We start from the raw sequence: 7,644 nt of genomic DNA on the forward strand, positions 1-7,644 counted from the left end.
TGGTTTTGGCATGCTAATGATTTCTTGTTCCCAAAAATAGCTTTACAGACAGGGTCAATTATATTTTTGGATTGTACAGCATGTAGAGCAATTAGTTAGTTGCACAAGGCAGTTGGTTTATAATGCAGTACACCCCTTCTTCATAATTGGCACCTCCATTTATAATGGAGGGGTCTATCTTTACAAACAGTTCCTTGTATTAGCATGCAAATGCACTGGCTCCCCCCAGATAGTTTTACACACAGAGTCAATTATATTTTTGCATTGCAGGATGTGTGGACTAATTAGCTATAGAGAAATGGGGCACTTGGTCTTCAGATTTCAAGATCTTACTGCACTAAGTGATTCTGAGACACTTTCAAGGGCAGACTGGTAAGTAAAAGTATAGAAAGAGATTGTACTGGCTCATCTCTCAGACTTTCATTTGAATGCAAAATGAGACTTTTTATAGTTATGTTGTTTCATTATCCTTCACTGTCTAGATCACTCTGAAGTGGATAGGGTCAGATGCCACACACAGTACTCTGCAGATCTGGGTGAAAACTGCGCATGTGGGTTTGGTCAGGTGGGAAACATCCTAGAACCAATGTGCTTAATAGTGTACTTTAGATTCAGGTAGTAGTTCAGATTTTAATATGCATGTTATTAGTAACTGCTCACTGATTCATTAACTGTTTTGATATCAACAACCACTTTTGTCGACACAGAAGTTTTCATTTTGAATATAAAAATATCTGAACTACTCTCTCAGGAGAGCAGATAAATGAGGGAGGAAAAGTTTTTATACGTGGTATTTAAGGCAAGATTTGTCCTTAAAGTATAACAAATCGAGCTGTAGCTCTGCTAAAAAGGTGGTGCTAAATCTAGAGATGAATTTAGGCTGGCGTTTTGTATAATTCTTTTTCTTGCATGTAACAAGACTACAAATGAAGAAACAGAGAAAATAGTGAATTTGCTATGCTGTCTATAGTCTTCATGACAGAATGGTCATCTGTAAAACATTGGTCAGAGGTACAGTATAGTTACTACAGATACTTTTCGTTCTGAGTATGCTGAAAAATCATCTTGTACTGGATGTTAGCAAGTGGTTCCTGAAATACTGGGGGCTAGGAGGTTTAGTTTTGGGTTTTAGTTAATTTTAAAGTGAGGAATGCTCCATTCATCCGTCCATTTGCTTACTTATTTATTTTCCTTAATACCCTCTCATATGTTACTGGGGGAGCAGAGAGGAGATAAGAAATAACAATGCCAGCAGGGAATGAATGAAAATTATAGATTTGAAGCTACCATAACAGAAAGGTTCCTGATCTAGCCTATATTATAGGTGTGGAGACTAAGTGACTGTATGTTCTTTTCACACCAAGGAAGAAAATCACACTTGTTCTTGATACCTAATAATGATACCACACAGTATGCACAGTCTGAAATCAAGCAGAGAAAAAAGATAGGTTTCCAGCTGCCCAATGGGACTGATGTGAGTTATACACATTTCTGAAACATCTTTAAGAATGGATTCAAATGCTGGAATCATTTTAGAATACAGCAGCATCTACAGAGTAGATGTTTCTGTAGCCTCAGCCGGTACTGTCACTGGGACATGGCTTACGCTGTTCTTGCCGAAAGTATGGCTACTTGTAAACTACAACCCCAAGGGTTCGAGGATTTTCATGTTATTAATAAAAAGAAAGTGACATAACAGCCTGTGAAAGGAGACGCATTTTAATAGAATGCTTTTAAGAAAAACTTTGGCAGTTTAGCTATTTTATTTCTTGATAATGTATGTGTACTACATGCTATACATTTATACAATATATACATACATAGGTATTACATGAGTTACTGCTCCTAGGTGAGAGAAAAAGGAGAGGAATAGGTAGGGACTTAGCTCTGCCAACACTGTACATGGGTACTGCCACTGAGATTTGTCACTGCTGGAGACATCTCCAGTTACCATCTCCTGGGCCAGGAAAATAAATTCTTCTGTGGACTACTCCTTTGGTCAGAGTTTAAAAAAAAAAAAAAAAAATAATTCTAGTGATTTCTTTTTTTTTCTCAGGTGAAATGTCAAAATTATTACCAATGCAGTTGTTTGGCAAATAGGTAACTAAGCTAGTTCAATAATTTACAGATATTTTTTTTTTTTTACCTAATGGCTTTGCAAACTACTGTTTTCTAATCAGAAGTTAAATGTTTACACAACACTATAAAATGTAATTTCTTGCAAGTCAGAATTGTTTCTCCATATGAAATATGGAGAATATAAATATATTGTTTTATAAACTTCAGCAAAATATGTAATTAGTTTGTTAGTTTTAACAAAACCCTGAAAAACTACAAATCATGTTTTATATCATTCTGGGTTTTGCTGGAATGTGCCTAAGACTAATATTCAAGTTTAAAACTTACACAGGAGTGGTTTTCTTAGTCCGGTGAATTTTTTCATGACTTTGTGTGAGAAAACTAACAAGAGTTATTTGAAAACTTGAAGTTCTGTGTTGTTTCAAATCATATTTGGAGATGTTTATTGTTCTGTTAACAGCAATGCCTTGTGCTTTAGTCAAGAGAAACGGTTAGCCTAGGATATAGGTTGTTGCTGGGTTTATCAGAAATACATTTTTCTCCCCCATACCTCTGAACACACAGTGTAAGCGTTCCTCTTCAGAGAGGCTGCTGCTTCAGATTTCACATAAGATCACTTTGACTTCTTACGTCAGGATGTGCATCTTACCTGTATCTTTCCTGGGCTTCACTCACTCTTAAGAAATTTGTCCTCTGTGAAAACAAACCCTTTAATAGAATAGAACAACAGATAGATGACCACATATATTATGGCATATGATGTATCCACATTAGTCAAAATAGAAGTGCTTTAATCATAATTTGAAATAACTTTAATTAAACAAACTTTTGCTCTTTCACTGATCATAATCTTAAACTGATCCCAAGCAATGGCATCTACATCCTGGGAAATTATTTGGAGTGATTACTATTTAATCAGCATTTAAATAAGATGCTCTCAGCCATCATTACACTTATTTACATATTGGTGAGCAACTGTGGATCAGAAACTGGATTCAGATTGACTAGGGACAGTAATTTTGGTGGAATTCAATTAACGCAGATTTTTGGTTGAAAATGTATCTCTGCTTATGAATTATGTTACATCCTTTAAAATACTACTGGTAGAACAGGACTAACAGCGCGACAAATTAACGATCTGATTAACATATCTAATGCACTAACTCCGAATTTACTTGCAATTTGGAGGAGACAACATTTCTAATTTATTAAAGGAATAGGTGCACGCTACTTTTTGTCTCGAATTATGGTGGCTCAGCTGCTGATGTCTTTTCCATGTGACATTAAAAGTGATATGAATATATCATAGCCAAGATTAGTTAGAAAAGCACCGATCTCATGTAGGTGTCTTGAGGATGGCAGATGGTCATGTCTTTGTATCGATACAAATGAACATGCTGTTTATTTTTAGTGATGTAAATTCAAAAAAGCATATCCAGGTTCTCAGGGAAAATATAAACTTGAAGGATAGTTAGCTTGTGGTATCTGGAAATCCATTTTTATTAAATCTTTATTTTATATAGAGATCTTGTAGTAAGTTATTTCGGAATAAAATCCATGAGATATCTACGTGAATATAATTCTGGAGCCAAGTATAAGATATTCTCTCATACATCCCACAGCAGAAAGGCAATGCCTCCATGAATGTGCAAATATCTCTCTGCTCTTCACATTAATTATATATAAAAATGTATTAATCTATAGATGTAGCTATATCAATGCCTGATGCAAAGCAGCTGTCTCTCAAGGGCTAGTCCCGCAGAAGGGCAATAGACTCCTGAGACCTAGTCTATTACAAATTAAGACCAACTCTGTAGCTTTGTTGTTTACTGAAGTTTATTATGCTATTTTATTCCCTGGTGTCCAACATACTGATTAATTCTCTCTGTGCAATGTTTCCCCCTGTTGTGAAAAGGAGTATGCTCTTTATGTAGCCTAGCACCTGCCCCTTTCTCCAGAAATTAGCATCCATGTTGCCCATTTTCAGCTCCCCAAAGCAGAAAGCTCTCAGATTAACTCACTTCTCTTTCTTTGGGAAGATTTACACACACACACACACACACACTATTGAGTATGCTACTTACGCTACTTTATGTTCTTAAGCCATTGTATTACTGTCGTGGTTTAACCCCAGCCGGCAACTAAGCCCCACATAGCCGCTTGCTCACTCCTCCCCGTCCCCGGTGGGATGGGGGAGAGAATCGGAAGAGCAAAAGTAAGAAAACTCGTGGGTTGAGATAAAGACAGTTTAATAGGGAAAGCAAAAGCCGCACACGCAAGCAAAGCAAAACAAGGAATTCATTCACTGCTTCCCATCGGCAGGCAGGTGTTCAGCCATCTCCAGGAAAGCAGGGCTCCATCACACGTAACAGTGACTTGGGAAGACAAACGCCATCACTCCGAACGTCCCCCCTTCCTCTTCTTCCCCCAGCTTTATGTGCTGAGCATGACGTCATATGGTGTGGAATATCCCTTGGGTCAGTTGGGGTCAGCTGTCCCGGCTGTGTCCCCTCCCAACTTCTTGTGCCCCCCCAGCCTGCTCGCTGGTGGGGTGGGGTGAGAGGCAGAAAAGGCCTTGACTCTGTGTCAGCACTGCTCAGCCACAACGAAAACATCCCTGTGTTATCAACACTGTTTCCAGCACAAATCCAAGACATAGCCCCATACCAGCTACTATGAAGAAAATTAACTCTATCCCAGCCAAAACCAGCACACGATGAGCATCCTGGATATGAATGATTGTTCTCAGCTTTAAAGATCTGTCCTCTTTGAAGCAGCACTCTTTGAATCATAATATGCTATAACAGTGTGCGATACAAATATTAAGACATAGTAAGAAACAATGATGTTTATTCCAGAGTCATTCATCTGTGGATCAGAATGGACAACTTGTTTGTGACTCACTGACTAGGGTATGTGAGGGTATGTGTCCATGTATGTGCAGATAAGCAGATATCACATTGTTTCAGCTACAACAGAGAGCTCCGGACTTTTTTTTTCTGCTTGCCTTTATAATGTGCCTATGCATAGTATAAAAGTTATTGCACTTGCTTATTAAAATGTCATTAAAATTGAGTTAATAAAAGCCAAATATGAATGTAGGGCCAAAGCATGTTCTTTGTTTGCATCACTATAATTTGCAGCAGAATTTTACCCATCATTTTATATTCAACTAAATGAAAAACATATGGCAGGCTCCACTTAAAGCAAAATCAATACAAACAAAACCAAGGATATTAGCAATGGCTCAGCTGAAGGATCACAAAGACAGATCTCTAGTATAATTACACAGCACAGCAGTACAGCCAGATTGTCTTAAAGTATGTATCTACCTCTCAGGCTCCAAATACAATTAATTATTATGAGAAATAACTTCCACAGGAACTGCTTTCCTTTTGCTTAGGAAAAAAAATTGAAAACAGTTGGGTGTAAACTTCAGAGAAGGTCATAGGTTAATAGAGTTCGTAAATAGAACAGCAAGGGAATCTAAATTTTAATTACCGTAATGTAAATTACCTTAGAGAGCCCAAATTAGTGATCACTTAGCCTAGCCTTTCCACCTTCCCGGTAGGTTCTGCTCGCTTTGGGGGCTTAACCCAAATTCCCTAAATTCCACCCAGACAGCTGAGATTGTGAACCATTTGCGTAGTTGCAGCCTCTTCTTTAGGAATTTTAGGATGTCTTTTTCCTTCCAAATCCCTTTCTGCCTGTTTAGTGCGACTATTTATACGAACGGATCGCTGAAGTATCACTACTTACTAACTTTTGTCTTAAATAACACGTATAAAGAAAATGACAAAATAACTACATAAACTCATTATGGGGAGAAATGCTGACATACAGATGAGAAGGATATCAGGGCTGGGGGGGTATGACATTGCAGTTCACGTTCCTAAGCAGTAATTGTTCTGTGGATTCTGTTTGCTTTTAATGACAGGCCTGAATACATTAAAATTTACTATACAAATAAATGTATTTAGCAAGTTGTATATCAACAAACAACTTCAATACATTCCAAATTTTCAATTCAATGACAAAGTAGAAGTTGAAACACCCATTTTGAATGATCACTCTGAATAGCAACATAAAAATTTTGTGTTCCCACCATCATGGCTGTGAATAGTCTGGCTGAATAGATGCAGTGGACAAGAGCTGGGATAAAGGAAGAAGCTTTCTTTTATGTTTGTATTTATTAGGTTTTTCTCATAATTTTAATGTGTCTGAGTTTCAAACGTAGTAAACACTTTTTCCCCAGCAAGTCTTAAATTATGTGAGCAAATGCAAAAAAAAAGAAGTTTGACAAGATCTGTGAGGCTCCCATTCCAGGATTTGGCATTACAGGGGAAGAATGGTGCCTCTTTATTACCATTTTAAGCAGAGATTAATCTTTGGTAAGGGGTAACTGTGAAGTGATTTATGATTTATGGGTACTTATGTTGAGGGGCAAACAACAATATCTGTCTTTGTAATCAAGATGTCTTCAAAGTTTTGGTGGCCAAGCTCTGTAATCCTGGTTCCTAGTTTGATTTTGTCCTATAAGTCATGCAAAAGGGTGCTGCAGAGAAACACTCCACCAATGTCTCTTCTTAGAAGACAAAAAGAAATAATGAACTTATTTGAGAGTAAGTGTAGACATTTTACTTTTAACTTCGCAAAATGTACTGATTGATGAAAAATCATGGTTAATTGCCAGCTAAATCTAAAAGCATCCCAACTACAGAGTTAGAAAGTTCTAGAAGCAGAGAAGATTTTGAAAAGGGAACCATTTAAAAAAAAAAAAAGTTTAAATAGATTTATAAAAGTAATTGCCTTGTTTTTAAAATATTAGAGTAGCCCTTTGGAGATGTGGATTTGATTCTTGGCATTTTCTCTGAGACTTCCTATAAGACCACTCTGTCAGTGATTATGTCCTACATTTAAAAAAAAAAAAAAGATCTCTACAGATGACAAGATTTCCAGGACAAAGGACTTAGAATATGTTTTACAGTGCCCAGCACAGTATGGTTTCAATTAAAATTGGATATTTTAAGTTTTACTGAAAATCTATTTAACGATAATTTAAATAGTAGTAGTAGAATTAGTAAAAAAATCAAAACAAAAAATGGACCCTTAATAAGGAAAATTGTGAGTAAGGATGTTATCTTTTAATTCTAGCCTCACTGGTGTAGAAGACTGATTCTTAATTAGGTTAGTTCTGTTAATAAAACGTCTACAACAGAGTCTTATATAAGACTCCCAAGATAAAAATTGCCCTCTCCCAAGCGGCAGTGTAAGATCTTATTTCTTGGCCAAAGAGAGCATCCTTCCAGGAGAGGGAGCTGCTAAGCCTAGTGACTCAAGGCTTGCCTGCTCCAATTTTGTCTTGCTTCGGGGATGTGAATTACAACATGTTCTCAACTTACCCAGGCACAGCAAACCTGCCGCTAGCAGCCTGGGTAGCTAGTTTAGGTACATGTCCACTACATTGCAGCTTCTCACTAGAAAAGATACCACAACATGTCCTAAATGGAGGTTATGAAACAGCCAGGCCAGTCTGTGTTCATTATGAGTGCAAGGCAATACAGG

This window comes from Aptenodytes patagonicus, chromosome 9, assembly GCF_965638725.1.
Source record: "Aptenodytes patagonicus chromosome 9, bAptPat1.pri.cur, whole genome shotgun sequence".
In the NCBI taxonomy this organism is placed as follows: domain Eukaryota; kingdom Metazoa; phylum Chordata; class Aves; order Sphenisciformes; family Spheniscidae; genus Aptenodytes; species Aptenodytes patagonicus.